The sequence below is a fragment of the Telopea speciosissima genome, chromosome 2, assembly GCF_018873765.1.
Source record: "Telopea speciosissima isolate NSW1024214 ecotype Mountain lineage chromosome 2, Tspe_v1, whole genome shotgun sequence".
Taxonomy (NCBI): Eukaryota; Viridiplantae; Streptophyta; class Magnoliopsida; order Proteales; family Proteaceae; genus Telopea; species Telopea speciosissima.
In genome coordinates this window covers 42,653,136-42,669,519 of record NC_057917.1, presented here as the reverse complement: position 1 = coordinate 42,669,519, position 16,384 = coordinate 42,653,136, and the positions used below count along the sequence as shown (strand labels likewise).

General features: G+C 39.3%; 1 long non-coding RNA gene across 1 annotated transcript; it reads left to right on the top strand.

Annotated features, from left to right (window-relative positions):
• Positions 1–677: 677 nt before the first annotated feature.
• LOC122652170 lies at positions 678–14,490 on the top strand. Its single transcript, XR_006331561.1, has 3 exons — positions 678–687; positions 6,453–6,458; positions 14,349–14,490. It is a non-coding gene; the product is annotated as an uncharacterized LOC122652170 (long non-coding RNA).
• The last annotated feature ends 1,894 nt before the right edge of the window (positions 14,491–16,384 follow it).

Sequence of the window (16,384 nt, the reverse complement as noted above, 5' to 3'; positions counted from 1 at the left end):
GACCTCGACAAAGTGAGCCTGTATGAACTGCTTGGATCTCTTCTTACTCACGAAGTTGAATTGAATGAAGATGAAAGATGGTCAGAAATAAAAGAACAAAAAAAAAAGACAATAGCTCTCAAGACAACTAAATCATCAGATGAAGAGAGCAATAAAGAAGAGGATATCAATCTCTCAGAAAAGGAAATGTCTCTTATCACCAAGAAATTCTAAAAATTCCTTAAAAGGAAAGGAGGCAAATACTTCAATAAGGGACAAGCTAGCAAAGGTAAGATTCCTACGAAAGACAAAACTTTTCCTTCTAAGAAAGATATTGTTTGCTGTAACTGCAGAAAGCCTGGCCACTTTCGAACTAAGTGCCCAAAAGATAAGAAGAAAGCATATGCCGCTGAAATTTTATGGGACTCAAGTGAAGAAGAAGTGGTAGGAGATTCTGATGAAGAAGTCACAAATCTAGCTCTTATGGCAATAGAAGATGACATAGAGATAAGCTCGGCCTATCTTACTTCTAATTCTAAATATAGTGATTCAATTGAAGAGATAAATACGGATGACATAGATGAAGATGATATTGAAAAGGGATTTGAAGCTCTCTATGAGGCAAGTCGCAAGCTTGAATCTTTAAACTCCTTTTTAGAAAAGGAAGTAATAGAATTGAACAATAAAATAGATGACCTACGTATCTATGTTGCCCAACTTGAAGGAGAAAATGGGAGATTGACGTTAGCTTTGCTAACCTTCACCAAGGGTCAAAAATCTTTAGACACTCTTCTAGGTACACTTCAAAAAGCACCACAAGACAAGGAATGACTAGGCTACAATAGGAGAATCCCATATCATGCCAAAGGTAAAGAGAAAATGGTGTACACAGAAGAAGGAAGAACAAATCAAGGTCAAACATCATTCTCTCATGTTCTCTCTTTAAGAAATCAAAAATATAGAAATCAAGGGCATCAAAATCAAAGGTATAGAAATCAAAATTATCATGCATTTCAATGTACCTTTCAAAGAAGGAATATACCTCAAAAGGAATATATTCCTCAAAGACCTCAAAGGCAATTTCATAGACCATAATGTCCTTACACAATGGAAAGAAGCTATAGACCTCAACCAAACCATAGACCATATATGAAGAATAACTCATATAGACCTTATGACCATCAATTCCAAAGAGGTAGAAGGACTCAAAATTCCTTTGATTGGTAAAGATCATAAAGACAGAAAAGGACACCATCTCCATTTGATATTTGTGGTCCTAGGGGCCAATGACCCAAGAACTATGTTCCGGACACAAATCATGATTCCAACATGAACCATACATATAAGAAGGTTTGGGTACCTAAGGAATCTCTCAACTCTAATAACAATGGACCCATGAGATTATGGGGATCAATACATGTGTAAACTTTGTTTTGTAGGTATGCTTAAAGAGCAAAGGCCAAATAGAATGGTATATCGATAGTGGATGTTCCAAGCATATGTCGACAAATACAAAGCTATTTACAAAGTTGAGAAAGTATGATGGAGGATGGGTGACCTTTGGAGATAATGGCAAAGGAAAGATAATCAGCATTGAAAACATCAACATAGGAGGTACTACCATCTCAAACGTCTATCTGGTAAACAAACTTGCCTACAACCTATTTAGTGTAAGTCAACTATGTAGTATTGGATATAAAGTAAGTTTTGATGTCTCACATTGCTTAGTGATGGATGCTAATAATACAATAATCTTGAAGGGAACTAGAAATAACAACATATATACTTGCATCATTGATGAAGCTAGTTCTAGCAATACTTGTTTAGTTTTCAATGAAGATTCAAGTGTTTGGCATAGAAAACTTGGACATATAAATATCAAGTTTGATTCAATCTATAGTCTCCAAAGATCTTGTCCGAAACCTACCTAAACTAAAGTTTGACAAGAATCATTTTTGTGATGCATACCAAAAGGATAAATAAGTTAAGGTTTCTCACAAATCTAAAAACATAGTTTCAACTTCTAGACTACTTGAACTTCTCCATTTAGATCTTTTTGGCCCTATCTCTACTCCAAGCTTGAGTGGAAAAGTATACACTTTTATCATTATTGATGATTATTCTAAATATACTTGGACTTCGTTTCTTAGACATAAAAATGAGGCTTTCGATGAATTTTCAAAATTGTGTAAGAAAATCCAAAACCAAAAGGGCTATTTGGTCACTACAATAAGAAGTGATCATGGTGGTGAGTTTGACAACTCAAACCAGTTTGGAAAATAGTGTGATGATGAAGGCATTACTCATAATTTTTCTGCTCCTAGAACACCCCAATCCAATGGGGTTGTTGAAAGGAAAAATAGATCTCTTCAAGAGACTGCCCAGACTATACTTAATGAATATTCCCTACCTAAATATTTTTGGGCTGAAGCTGTGAATACTGCTTGTTATGTTTTAAACCGTGTTTTGATTTGAAAGATCCTATCCAAAACACCTTATGAGTTATATTTTGAAAAGAAATCCAAAGTTGATTTTTTTCAGATTTTTGATTGTAAATGTTTCATTTTGAATACTAAAGACTCCAAAGGAAAATTTGATGAAAAATCAGATGAAGGCATTTTTCTTGGGTACTGTAGCAATAGTCGTGCATATAGAGTATTCAACAAAAATACCTTAGTAGTGGAGGAATCTATGAACATTAGATTTGATATTTCTCCTCTAAAAGAAAAGTATAAACCTCTAGTTGATGATGATGAGGATGTTATATCCAAAATTGAGACCACTTCTTTAAATGAGAATAATTCTCTTCTAGACACATCAAATGAAGACTCATTAGAACTTCCTAAAAAAGTTAGACCAATAAGAAATCATCCATTATAACAAGTTATTGGTGATTTAGAATCAGGTGTTCAAACTAGGTCTGAACTTCAAAACACTTATAGCTTTACTACATTCCTATCCATGATAGAACCTAAGAACATAAAAGAAGCCATTGTGGATAATGATTGGATTTTGGCCATGCAAGAAGAGCTCCATCAGTTTGAAAGAAATGATGTATGGGAACTTGTGTCAAAACCCAAAAATAAATCCATAATTGGAACAAGATGGATTTTCAGAAATAAACTTGATGAAAATAAAATTATTGTTAGAAATAAGACAAGACTAGTGGCACAAGGATATAATCAGCAAGAGGGAATCGATTTTGATGAGACTTATGCACCTGTTGGTAGATTAGAAGCCATTAGAATGCTCTTATCATTTGCTTGTCATAAAAATTTCAAACTTTATCAAATGGATGTGAAAAGTGCTTTCTTGAATGGTTTTATTGAAAAAGAAGTGTATGTATCTCAACCTCCCAGTTTTGAAAACTTTTCTCATCTTGATTATGCTTTTAGATTAAAGAAGGCATTGTATGGACTCAAACAAGCACCAAGAGCTTGGTATGATAGATTAAAGACCTTTTTGATTGAAAATGCATATATCATTGGTAAAATAGACACTACATTGTTTGTTAAGCGTAAAAGGTCCAAATTAATCATAGTACAAATATATGTAGATGATATTATCTTTGATGCTACTAATGAATCCTTATGCATTGAATTTAGCAATTACATGAAAAATGAGTTTGAAATGAGTTTAATGGGTGAACTCAATTTCTTTTTAGGCCTTTAGATCAAACAAACTAAAAATGGGATTTTTATCAATCAATCAAAATATATTAAAGAATTATTGAAGAAATTTGGCATTAATTCCCAAAAGGCCTCTAATACTCCATGAGTACCTCCATAACTCTCTCAAAAGATGAGAATGGAACTCCTATTGATCCTACTCGGTATCGAGGTATGATTGGAAGTTTGTTATACTTGACTGCCAATAGACCTGACATCATGTTTAGTGTTTGTGCATGTGCCAGATTTCAGGCTAGTCCTATGCAATTACACTTGAGTGCAGTTAAGAGAATTTTCAAGTATTTAAAAGGAACTATCAATATAGGATTATGGTATCCAATGCTTAATGATTTTGAATTACTTAGCTTTTCTGATGCTGATTTTGCTGGTTGTCATATTGATCGCAAGAGCACAAGTGGTACTTTCCACTTCCTTGGATCATGTCTCGTCTCTTGGTTCAGTAAGAAACAAAACTGTGTGGCACTCTCAACTACCGAAGCTGAATATATTACAGCCGGCAGATGTTGTGCTCAAATACTTTGGATGCTTCAAACTCTTCTCGATTATGGAATTTCCTTCAATCCCTCCAAAATTCTATGTGATAGCACATCCGCCATCAATCTGAGCAAAAACTCTATTCTTCACTCAAGAGCAAAGCATATAGATATTTGCCATCATTTTCTTCGCGACACTATCTAGAAAGGTGAAGTAGTCCTCAAACACATTGAGACTGAAAAGCAAGTCGCCGACATCTTCACCAAACCTTTGTATGAAGAACGATTTTGTACTCTTCGACATGAATTAGGTATGTGTAATCCGTTTGATTGAGTCACATTCCTTGGATTTCGTCCAAATAGGCTTTGCGATCAAATTCTGGGCCGGATCGGCTTAAAATGCACAATTTAGGTCATCCAGTCGACCGGATGATAGAAACCGGTCGATCAGATTACGGACAGATTAGTTTTTAACCCAATCCGTGGGTCTTTTGGCTCATTCCAAACTCACTCAAACTTTTGTCTCTCCTCTCTAAAAACCCTCTTTTAAGTTTCTAGGGCAAAATCTTTAAAAACCCTTGAAGTTCTTTGCTCTATTGGTGATCCAATCTCACTCTCACCATCAAATCTATAAGTTCTCCCATCTTTCTTCTTAAAAACCTTTCAAATCCCTTTTTCTCCAAAACCCTTATTCTCAATGGCTTCAAGAGGAGAATCTGGCGCTTCAAAGAAAGATGCTTATGATGGAACATTGTTCATCTCTAGAGAGGCTTCAATTTGGTGGAAGCAATTTCAACTTAAGAAGCTTATTAGAGAAAGGGTTGTAAGTGTCATTGAACTCAACAATATTCTTCCTACTGAAATCAATACCTTCTTTGAGATGTTAGGTTGGGATTCCATACTCTATCCCCAAGAGAAAGCCTATACTAGGCTGGTTCAACTATTTTTTGCAATCTCCAAGTGGTTGGAGTTGAAGGAGACTATACCATCACTTCTCTTGTTAAGGGAAAACATATTTCTTTTGACACTGTGGAGCTTGCCTAGATTATTGGGGTGGATGACTCTGGAGATCGTAAGTATCTCCGTACCAAGACCTCTCCAAAAGGGTTTATAAATATTGATGAGGTATATGGTTCGATTTTCAAGAACTATTTGGGGAAAACCAAGGGTCTTACTGTTATTCATCTTGGAGATATTCCTAGAGTAGTCAATTTGATTTTGACCTACAATATCCTCCCTCTTGGTGGGCATAGAGATGCTGTTACCCGCTTCCAGGCCTATCTCATTTGGTGCATTGCCAATACCCACCAAATTTTTCTTCCCTATGTGATTATGAAAACTATAGAATTGACTGCTGGACTCCAAGGTAAGCCTCCCCTATAGTCGGTTCCTGACAGTTATCTTCAAGCATTTTGAAGTTGATCGATCTGATGAAATTCCAACTTCAAATCCTTCTGCAATTGATTCTTCTACTTTGAAGAAGATGGCTATCCCTACTAGTGGAGCTAATGCTCCTCCTCCTCCTCCTCCTCCTCCCCATCAAGCTCGGTGCAAGCAAGCCTCTTCCTCCTTTGTTGATAGTGATGCCTCTGATGAGGATGATAGTCCGGATGAAGAATATGTGTCCAGGGCTAAATTTACTGCGTACTAGGAGAAACTTGATTCCCGCCTCCAAGGCTTTGATAATCAGTTCGCAGCACTTCGTGGAGACAACAAGGAGATCATGGCTCAGCTTCGGATGATCACTCAGCATTTCCACATTTCTACCCCTCATGCAGATGATTAGTGCTTTTTAGTTATGCTCCTTTTAAAGACATATTGGTTGTAATATTTTCAAACTACTGCTTTACTTTTGATATGACTTTTGAACACTGCACCTCTCTAGGGGAGAGTGCTTTTGACTATTTTAAACTCTTTTATCTATGTGGTTTACTTTTTATATGATGCACTACTTTCTATGTTCTATATTATCTGCATATGATTCTACATTACAGGGGGAGCCTTCTCTACTCCTTTTTATTATGACAAAGGGGGAGAAGAAATTTTAAATGATTTGGAACATAACTTATGACTCGTGAATATTGTTTTTGAATGCACTTGATTACTTTAATTGATTATATTGCTGCATTATTTTTGGTTGCTATGTTGTTACCAAATCATATGTTTGTCATCATCAAAAAGGGGGAGATTATTGGGAAATCCTACCCCATCTTCATAATTGTTTTGATGATAACAAACATATCAAACAAAGTCTTGTATATGTCTATATGTCAACAGGGCTAATAAAGTTAAAAGAGTAGAAGACATATAGTACGAAGTAAAGATGTTCAAACAAAGCATTGAAGATTAAGATCTCGAAGGCATGTGAAGATCTAAAAGAAAAGAAAATCTTTCGAAGATTGAAGAACATCACATGAAGAAGTCGAATCAAGACTCAAGATGCTCGTGTGCACATACTTAGACACACAACACTGCATACTTATAATTGCATTTGCATTAAATAAATGAAAACTCATATGCATCATTTAGAGACCTTAGGAGGTCAAAATTGAACCCTCCTTGACTCTTAAACATGTTGGAGTCAGTTGGAAAAAACCCCAAACCAAACCCCGGAGTCAAACTGTCGAAGTCATAACTTGACTGTGATCCGGTCTGAGCATCTCGTCGATCGGATCTCAGTACATGCATCGATCGGATCTGGCAAAGGCTTCATAGGTACATTCCCATAAGTAATCCGGTCGATCGGATTAAGTGGGACGATGATCCGGACGACGGGACATCGATCGGATGGCCCTACTGCCCTCCAACGGCTACTTTTATAACGGCTAGGATTCGGTCAACCGGATCAATCTTCAGGTTGACCGGATTGGTAAAAAATAGATCCGTTAGAGTACATTTTGTACATGTTCTAAAGGTCATTAATGAGCCTATAAATAGAGAACATGTCAGACCTTTTCACCCATCCATTACAGTCCAAATTAACTCTTTTGTGAAAGGTGAAAAGTCAATTCAAGTTCTCATTTATTAAAGTCTTTTTGTCCTCATCAAGCCTATTCCAAGGTTGACTTCAAAGTCTTAAAGACCTTCATATACTTGCACTTTAAAGAATAGTCTTGAAGAAGGTCATCTTTACAAGCATTCATTTGCATCATTTGGCACTTGCAAGGAGTACACATCACACTCCTTGCCTAGGTAACTCTTACCTTTATTCTCATTGTATTAGTTTATGTTTTTGAGTTTATAAAGTATTGTTGCATTAGCCTAGACTGTACTTAGGTTGCGCAATGATCCTCTTATCCTTAAAAGATTGGGATCCTCTTATCTCGTGGAAAAAGATTATAAAGGTGTTCTTCCCACCTACTGTACTGAAAGGAAGTAACTAGTGAAATTCTCTCAAGGTTGAGAGAAGTGGACGTAGGCTAAGTTTAGCCGAACCACTATAAATTCTATGTGTCTTCTATTGGCGTAATTTCTCTCTCTATCTTGTTTTAATTCAAAGAAAATTTTAAAAGGACAACATTTCACTAGTGGTAACCTATTCACCCCCTCTAGGTTATCCCACATACACCAGCTGGGTCCTAGGCCCTAACCCTAGGTGGCGAATCCATTCCATATGATTGTATGATCCCCATCCCTTGATAATTGATGTAAGACCCTTCTTTCCATTGAGGAGCATAGATGACACACCCGCCATCCACAAACGAGAACCACCTCGCGGGAAACACCCCCACCCCGTGCTCGTCAGTGGAACGAATCCTCACAGTACCTAAGGATAGAGAAGTTGGTGTATGCACTCATGGTCGCCGCCAAAAAGTTGAGACCCTATTTCCAGGCTCACGTTATCATTATTCTGACAAGCCAGTCCTTGAAGAAGGTACTGCATAAACCCGATGTATGGGTTCGGCTCATCACTTGGGCGGTCAAATTAAATGAGTACCATATTGACTATCGACCAAGTACCGCCATCAAGGGCGAGGCAGACCCTCATGGATTTCATAGGTGTGTGTACATTTTTTTAAGATGAACCAAAGGTAGAGTCTAAGCTAAAAGGTCATGATTGAGCCCACGGTGGACTGCTCGAGTAGCTCAATGGGAATTGGAGTTGGCCTCATGCTGACCAGCCTTGAGGGCTTCAAAATACCATATGCGCTATGGTTTAACTTCCCCGTCTCAAACAATAAGGCCAAATACGAGGCCCAGCTGGTTGGACTTGGAGTTGCCCGAGCCATTCAGATCGTGCAGTTGGTGGTCCGTAGTGACTTGCCGCTAGTGGTCAATTAAGTGAGCGAAGAATACGGAGCAAAAGACGAGTGGATGTCGACATACCTTTATAAAGCCCGAAGCATGATCTCCTAATTTATTGGTTTCAAAATGCCGAGGGTTCCCCAAGCCAAAAAAACTCAGCAGTAGATGAGTGGTCAAGGCTTGCCACAGCTGAGTTTCCACACTTAAGTAGTGTAGTGAATATCGAGGTATTAGACAAATTGACAAACCAAGTAGGATGGATCCGATAATCAGTTATTTGAGGAACGAACTGGCCGAATTACACGAAGGGAAATATAAGAGAACAAGTTGAGGCAAGAAAGATAACAGAACAAGCCATAAAGTATACATTGATTGACGGAGACCTATACAAGAGGTCGGTCACATCACCTTTACTGAAGTGCCTCGACCCAAAGCGAGCTTAGTATGCCCAAGCCGAATTACATGAAGAGATCTGTAGGAGCCACATGGGCAGTTGAGCTCTAGCGAATTAAGTGCTTCGCTAAGGGTTTTATTGGCTGAAGATGCAAGAATACACAATAATGTACGTCAAGACATACAAGCAATGCCAGCTGTTCACCCCTATACCACATCGACTGGCGACCCAGTTAAGCTTGGTCCTCAGCCCTAGACCATTTTCTATGTGGGGGATGGACATTCACGGAGATTTTGTGCCAGCTTTGGGAAACAAAAATATCTATTGGTTGCCATCAACTACTTTACCAAATGGGTTAAGGCCGAACCCCTAACCAAAATTATCGAGAAACAAAGGGAGAAATTTTTTTAGACAAAGTCATTTATAGGTTCAGGTTACCTCGTATCCTCATTACAGACAATAGAAAGTAGTTCAAGAATTCATCCTTTTGAGAGTTCTACTAGAAGTACCACATAGATATTCGACCTATCTCAGTGGCATACCCACAGGCCAATGGTCAGGTAGAGGTCACCAACTGAAAACTTTTGGACGGGATAAAGAGGAGGCTCACAGAGGCTAAGAGAAGGTAGGTGGACAAGCTGTTAAGTGTCTTTTAGGTATATAAGACAATGGTTCAAACCCCAACAGGAGAAAGTCTGTTCCACCAGGCGTATGAGACTGAAGCTCTAGCTCCAATCGAAGTGGTGGTGTGAGGATTCGTTCCTGGATGTGCCGCGATGCGTCAGATGGGAGAGGGGTTTAGGGTTTTGGTTTTCCCTTTCCTTGGGTGAAAGAGAAGGAATGCATTTTCTCAGAAATTCATTAGGGGATGGGGGTCATACAATTAAATTAATAGAGTCGCCACCTAGGATTAGGGCCTAGGACCCAATGGTGTAGCCCTGTGAAGGGCTACAAGATTCTATTTAGTCTGGTCAGATATTCAGGGTAAGTGGTCAGGTTATAGGAGTGGGAAGGTGTTAGGCACCCACCTCGTCTGGGTAAACTGGTCTTTCTACTATATGCTGGTTTTTGAATATTCTCCCTTTATGAATGTCCTATATCCACATGTATGGCTAAATAATGATGTTCCAATTATTCAATTAAATTAAACTGCTATATTATACTAACAACTATACACTACACAGGAATACTTTGAAAGGCTATATTGTACCAAAATTAAAGTTAATAGAAGAAATGTATACCTGTATGCTTTAAACAAATGCAATTATACAAGACGGATTGCATCCCCCAGCTCAGGTGGAGGCAAAAGACTAGTTTTGTCCTTCGTTGGATAAATAACGGCTTACAAGTGTTGGATCTTAGGATCTCGGGCAGAATAAAGGTATCGTAAGGTTCCAGAAATTGGATACTTGAACGTCAGACAAAGTGGCTATGCTATGGGAGATTCCCAGAACTTGGGGGAAAAAGGGTCGGAGAAGCCGAGCTCGAATAACTTCGGCTTTGGATAAGAGGACCAGGCTCGAAGGCTCAAAATCAGATTGGGGAAGGGCCCCAGAACAAGGAAACTATGAAAAATCAAAAAATTGGAGCTCTGGGGGTGCCCCCTCTCCCACAAACTTAGAATGTGCAAATGAGGGGAGGGTTCCCTTTTTATAGGTAAAAATTGGGCTCTGCAGTGCCACTATGAATGCATGGGGCCTCATGGCAGGGCCACTTCGATTGCACGGTGCTACCTTATGGGGCCGCGTGGATTGTGTGGCACTACCTTAAGGGGCTGCGTAGACTGTGGTACTTCCTGACGGGGCCACACTTTATCTACGGGGCTGCACCCATTGTGTTGTCACCTGGCAGGGTCATGCTTGTCTGCGGTACTATCGTGCATATGGTATACGCCCTACAGGGTGAACGGAGGTACTTTTGGGTTTTTCTTTGTATTTTTGTGGTGTTTGAGAATGGATTTCAAGGGACATTGCTAGTCATTTGCGTCTGATTATCGTCATCGCTGGGAGTGATAAAATTCAGCGTCTATAGTTTACCCCTCTTTGGCCGAGGCCTATGCCAACAGCCGAAGGGAGAAAATAAAAGACCGCTTGATTTTGTCACCAAGAGCATGTACTACCACCACTTTGCTCAAAGGTGGTGGAGTTGAACGATAAAATCGTGTCTCGATAAACTATTCGGTAAATCTTCTGGTTGAGTAACTACTACCGTCACTTTGCTCATAATCAACAAAGTTCCCTTAGCAAACCATTTCGGTAAATTGTCTCGGGTTGAGCAATTAATACCATCACTTTGCTCATAGGTGACGGAGTTTTGAATGATAAAACCTATTTCGGTAAACCGCTCGATGAATGATGAAACCAATTTCGGCAAACCATTCGGAAAGCATGATGTTTAATAAAATTCAATGAAGAATGAGGACCATGGATCACTCATGAGGATTATAAGGAACCACTCAACCAAAGATGAGGGCTAGGAGGGCCACCCGTGAGGGTTATAAGGAACCGCTTGACCAATGACGAGGGCCGGGAAGGCTACCCGTGAGGGTTATAAGGAACCACTCGACCAATGACGAGGGCCGGGAAGGCCACCTGTGAGGGTTATAATGAACCGCTCTACCAAAGACGAGGGCTGTGAAGGCCACCTAGGAGGGTTATAAGGAACCATTCAACCAAAGACAAAGGCTGTGAATGGCCACCCATGAGGGTTATAAGGAACCACTCAACCAAAGACGAGGGCCGTGAAGGCCACCCGTGAGGGTTATACGGAACCACTCGACCAATGATAAAAATGAAATGGTATTACCTGATCGGCTTTTACCTATTGAGGATGAGATGGCATCACTCGACCATGCTTCTTTTGATGAAGTGGCATTGCTCGTCAGTACTTTTGATGAAGTAGAATTGTTTGCCTGTACTTTTGATGAAGTGGCATTGCTCACCACTACTTGTGATGAGGTGGCATTGCTCACCGGTACTTTTGATGAGGTGGCATTGCTCGCCGGTACTTTTGATGAAGTGGCATTGCTCGCCGATACTTTTTGCATGGGTGTGACAATGAGACGGCACCGTGACCAGATTTTTTGAAAGGTACGACGATGAGACAGAATCGTGACTGAAATTTTGAAAGATGTGATGATGAGATGGCATCATGATCGGTTTTTTGAAAGATGTGACAATGAGACGGCATCGTGACCAGTTTTTGAAAGAAGTGACGATGAGAGGGCATCGTGATCAAATTTTTATAAGATGTGACGATGAGACGGCATCGTGACCAAAATTTTGAAAATATGATGCTGAGACGACATTGTGACCAAATTTTTGAAAATATGACAATGAGACGGCATCGTGACTGAATTTTTAAAAATATGTCACAATGACACGGCTTTGTGACCAAATTTTTTAAAATATGATGATGAGACAGCATCATGACTGAATTTTGAAGATGTACAATGATGAGACGGCATCATGACCGATGGTTTCAAGACCAAAATTTTTGAAAGATGAATGACTTAGATGTTAGTGAGACAATTTTTTTTTGTTTCACAGAATTGCACGGCACTGCTGTGCGAGGCCGTGGGTCATGCGGCACTATCACGCGGGACCACAGGCTGGCCACGGTGCTTCCATACAGTGTCGCCAGGCGTGCGGCCTTGGCTCCGTGGCACCGCCAAGCATCCAATTGCTATAAAAGGGGGGTTTTCCCCATTCTTCACTTTTCTCTCTTCCAATTTTTTGGGTTTCTACTTGGAGCTCTGCCCTCTCTCCTCTTTGTCTCTCCTGCTCTTTTCTTTCTCCTATTTTTCTCTTTTTCTTATTTTTCTTGCTTTCTTTTGCTCTTTTCTATGCGGGCGGAGTGGTATACTGGTACCACTATGATGGACACCTCCAATGTTTCAAACTACTCCATTCCTTTTTCTGATGATTTTTTTGAATATGAAGAATCTTCCTAAGCATTACCAATAATATTTATGTCTTGGATTTCATATGTATAGAATTATTACTATTCTATTGTATCTATTATTATTATTAAATTGATTATTGATATTTTATATGAGACAAAAAAAAAATCACAAGAGAAATTGTATATTAATGGAGAAAAGAATGTAAATCCATTGGAAAATAAAAAATATGCATGTCCGATGAAATGGTTGTTGCTATCTATTTCAATAACGAATTATTGGTTTAACTAAATAACTAAATAAAATAGATAGACCTTTCTCTTCGTCTCAGGTCGATGGATCTTCTCAATTGGAAGATGAGAACCATTTGAATCAAGTAGCGATTCAAATGGTTCTCAAAAACGTTAAAGGTGTCCGATTACAATTCCAATTCACTTAGTTTTTTTACTTCAAAAAAGAAAAACTTTTTTTTTGCTACAACATTTAAAAATGCCAGTATTTATATTTATATTTTTTGTCTTCTTTATGAAAACTATCTTTAATCTAAAAAACTATAATCTATAAAAGTAATTAGATAAAATAGCCTCGACCTTGTCAGGCAACTTTACGTAAGGCAGAGTTTGGTTTTTTGGGAGTGATAGTGGAAAAGTTGACAGATAAGTCACCCTTACTGTCACTCTACAGAACCATACATGAGATTTTCACGTCATACGGCTCCTCGTTCAATTCTTTTGAAGTCATTCGTATTAGGTCGATGGATCTTCTCAATTAGAAGATCTCTTATATGGAGAATACACATTCCAGTTGACCGAGCTTAATTCTAATTGTTTTGTTCCGAAGCAAAGAGATCCACCTCATATAACAAATCTTACTAGAACTGCTCGATTTTTATCAGAAGCTTGTGATTTAGTTTTTGATGCAGCAAGTAGGGGAAATGATGAGAGGCTTTTCCTCTTGGAACAAAAGGATCAAAACCTTCCATGGCCCATGCCGGATTTACAGGTTGTACTTTTCCAGTTAGTCCATAAGTGTGAGCTTATCCATGCGGTTATGCACTCTTCAAATAGGAATCAATTTTCTGAAAGATCCTGGCTTTCGTGCTTTGGTGGGTCATCCGAGAACCTTTTGATGACCTATGTTGTGTTGAAGGGATATCTAACGGCAAGTCCAAGGTAATAAAAAAAGGTATTTTTTCTTTGCTAGGATTAAACAAAAGGATTCACAAATAAAAGTGCTAATGCCACGACCAGTCCATAAATTGTTAAAGCTTCCATAAAAGCCAGACTAAGTAATAACGTACCTCGTATTTTACACTCTGCCTCTGGTTGTCTCGTGATACCTTCTACAGCTTAGCCCTCAGCAATACCTTACTAATTCATGATCTGGCATGTACAGATTGAAAACTTCATTCTCAATTCTACGAGAATTTTTATGAAAGCGTTTCATTTGCTTCTCTTCCAAGGAAGTTTCATTTTCCTAGAATGTATCCTAATTTTTGGTCTAATTCTTCTTCTAATGATCGATTCAACCTCTGATCATTGGTGTCTTCCACAATGGAATCTGATAAGTGAGAATTTGAGTAAGTGTTTCCATAATCTTCTTCTGTCCAAAGAAATGATTCATCAAAATAATGAGTCACCCGTTCCGTTGATATGGACACATCTGAGATCTTTCAAGGGTAGCTGCTTCTAGGCAAACCTCCTGGCTGTCTCTGCACTTCTACCTCCTTTATCACTGAGCGATCATTTAGGAGCCTTAGCTTGTGATCCGAGCTGTTTCCCTCTCGACGATGAAGCTTATCTGGGAGTATTGAATACACCCATAATTCTGAGCTTCATGTTACTCCTCCCAAGAGACATGTCAAAGTCAGGGCTTCCCAATCGAATTAAATGGGATGGCAGTTTCTCATTCTGAAAAATCATAATTTCGATCAAATCACACATCACAGTATACTGAGCCTTCTAATTATTTAAGAGGTTCAGACCTCCACTTAGTTTCACCCAAGCTTCATCCTGGTCATGGATAGATCACCTAGGTTTGGGTCCATAACCAGTGACAATTGCCCTATGAAGACTCGCTTTCGCTACGACTCTAGTGGGTTCCCTTAACCAAGCCACTGCCTATGAGTCACCGGCTCATTCTTCAACAGGCATGCGGTCAGAGCCCTGGTCTCCTCCCATTGCTTGGGAGCTTACGGTATCATGTTCCATATTATATGCTCATCTGGTGGCACAAATTGCATAGTATCATAAATAGCTATTCCGGGTATTACCCATCTGCCAGGAGAGTTTATAAACAAATACAGATCTCGGGTATCATCCTCTATAATGAGATATACCATGAGACCAATAAGTTGATTTGAGATCTCGCTATCAACCTCTTGGCCTAAAAAAAGTAATCTTTCGTGATGAAGTCAGTTGAACGGACTAACAGGGTCAGATACCTAACCAACCTTCATAATAAAATGTTGTTACTGTATAGGTAGATCTCATTGTGAAAAGACCTAATTATTGGATAATTCATGGGTAGAGCCAAAGGGTGTGAACTGTACAAGTTACCAATAATATTCATTAAAATGAGGGAAGGGCTCCGGTGTATAGAGGGGACCTCACCGTTTAAGAAGTAACCATAGAAAAGATGGAACCCACTTTTTTTTATCCATTTAGATACATTTATTTTCTTTATTTTTTTTTTTTTGATACCAAGTATCGATAGAATTTTGTATTTACAAGTGTTGTACCATCTGGGTCCAGGGCCTCAAGAGTGTAAGCGACTTCTGCTTTCATTTTCCTATATAGTATGCATTTTGTCCAGTTCTTGATTTCAGCCATCCATTTTGTAGGACCTCTACTCTCCTTGTTATAAGAAGTACTGCTGTACGGACGATGTCTAGATGTGGTACTGGCAACTCCATCCCATAGTGAGGGAGTAGGTAGATAGGACGGGGCTCAGCTGTATAGCCCAAGTAGTCACCCCGAAGCTCGATACTCCTATTGTTCAGGCTCTTACAGACCAGTGGTGGCCCTCGACCCATACTTTTCATCTGCTTATAGGGGAGGTAGATGTTACTCCTCTACATTTCTTTATGAATACCGGGCTCCCTTTCTCTAGGAAGCCTATTGCATTGACTCCATTAGACCGGATGAGGTCTTTCAAGGACATCAGTAAGCTTCTCGGTTTCAAGGTGACAGAGCGAGTCATGCTCTTGCCTTCCTTGAATAAACAATGGGATAGTAAAGTGATAGATGATAATTCTCCCAACGAGTTGCTAGATCAGGCTGCTAGGACCTTCCTTCTGTATTTAATCTGCAATGTCCTCTTCTGTGACATACGAGGCCGCCTAGACACTTCTCTTGTCTGTTTCTTCTTGGATCTTGAGAATGCACAGACCTTTGATTGGGGCGGATCAGTTTACACCCATTTCTTAGGGATGTTGGACTGGTTGCCTCTAGGGCCGCCTGGTCTCACCGATTGCGCTTACATGCCTTGGGTATGCATCAGTTCTCGTCTTTTTCTTTTCACTTTCTTCTTTCTTTCTTGTTTGATGCCATTTTCTCATGTTAACCTTCATTGATAGGTATGGTGTTATGAAGTTCTAGGGATTCATATCCCTTCTCCGCATGACAAGACCGCTCCTTATATCCCTAGACCAATGCGTTGGGGACATAGAAGTGCATTATCATTGATGATCTGCAAGTACACC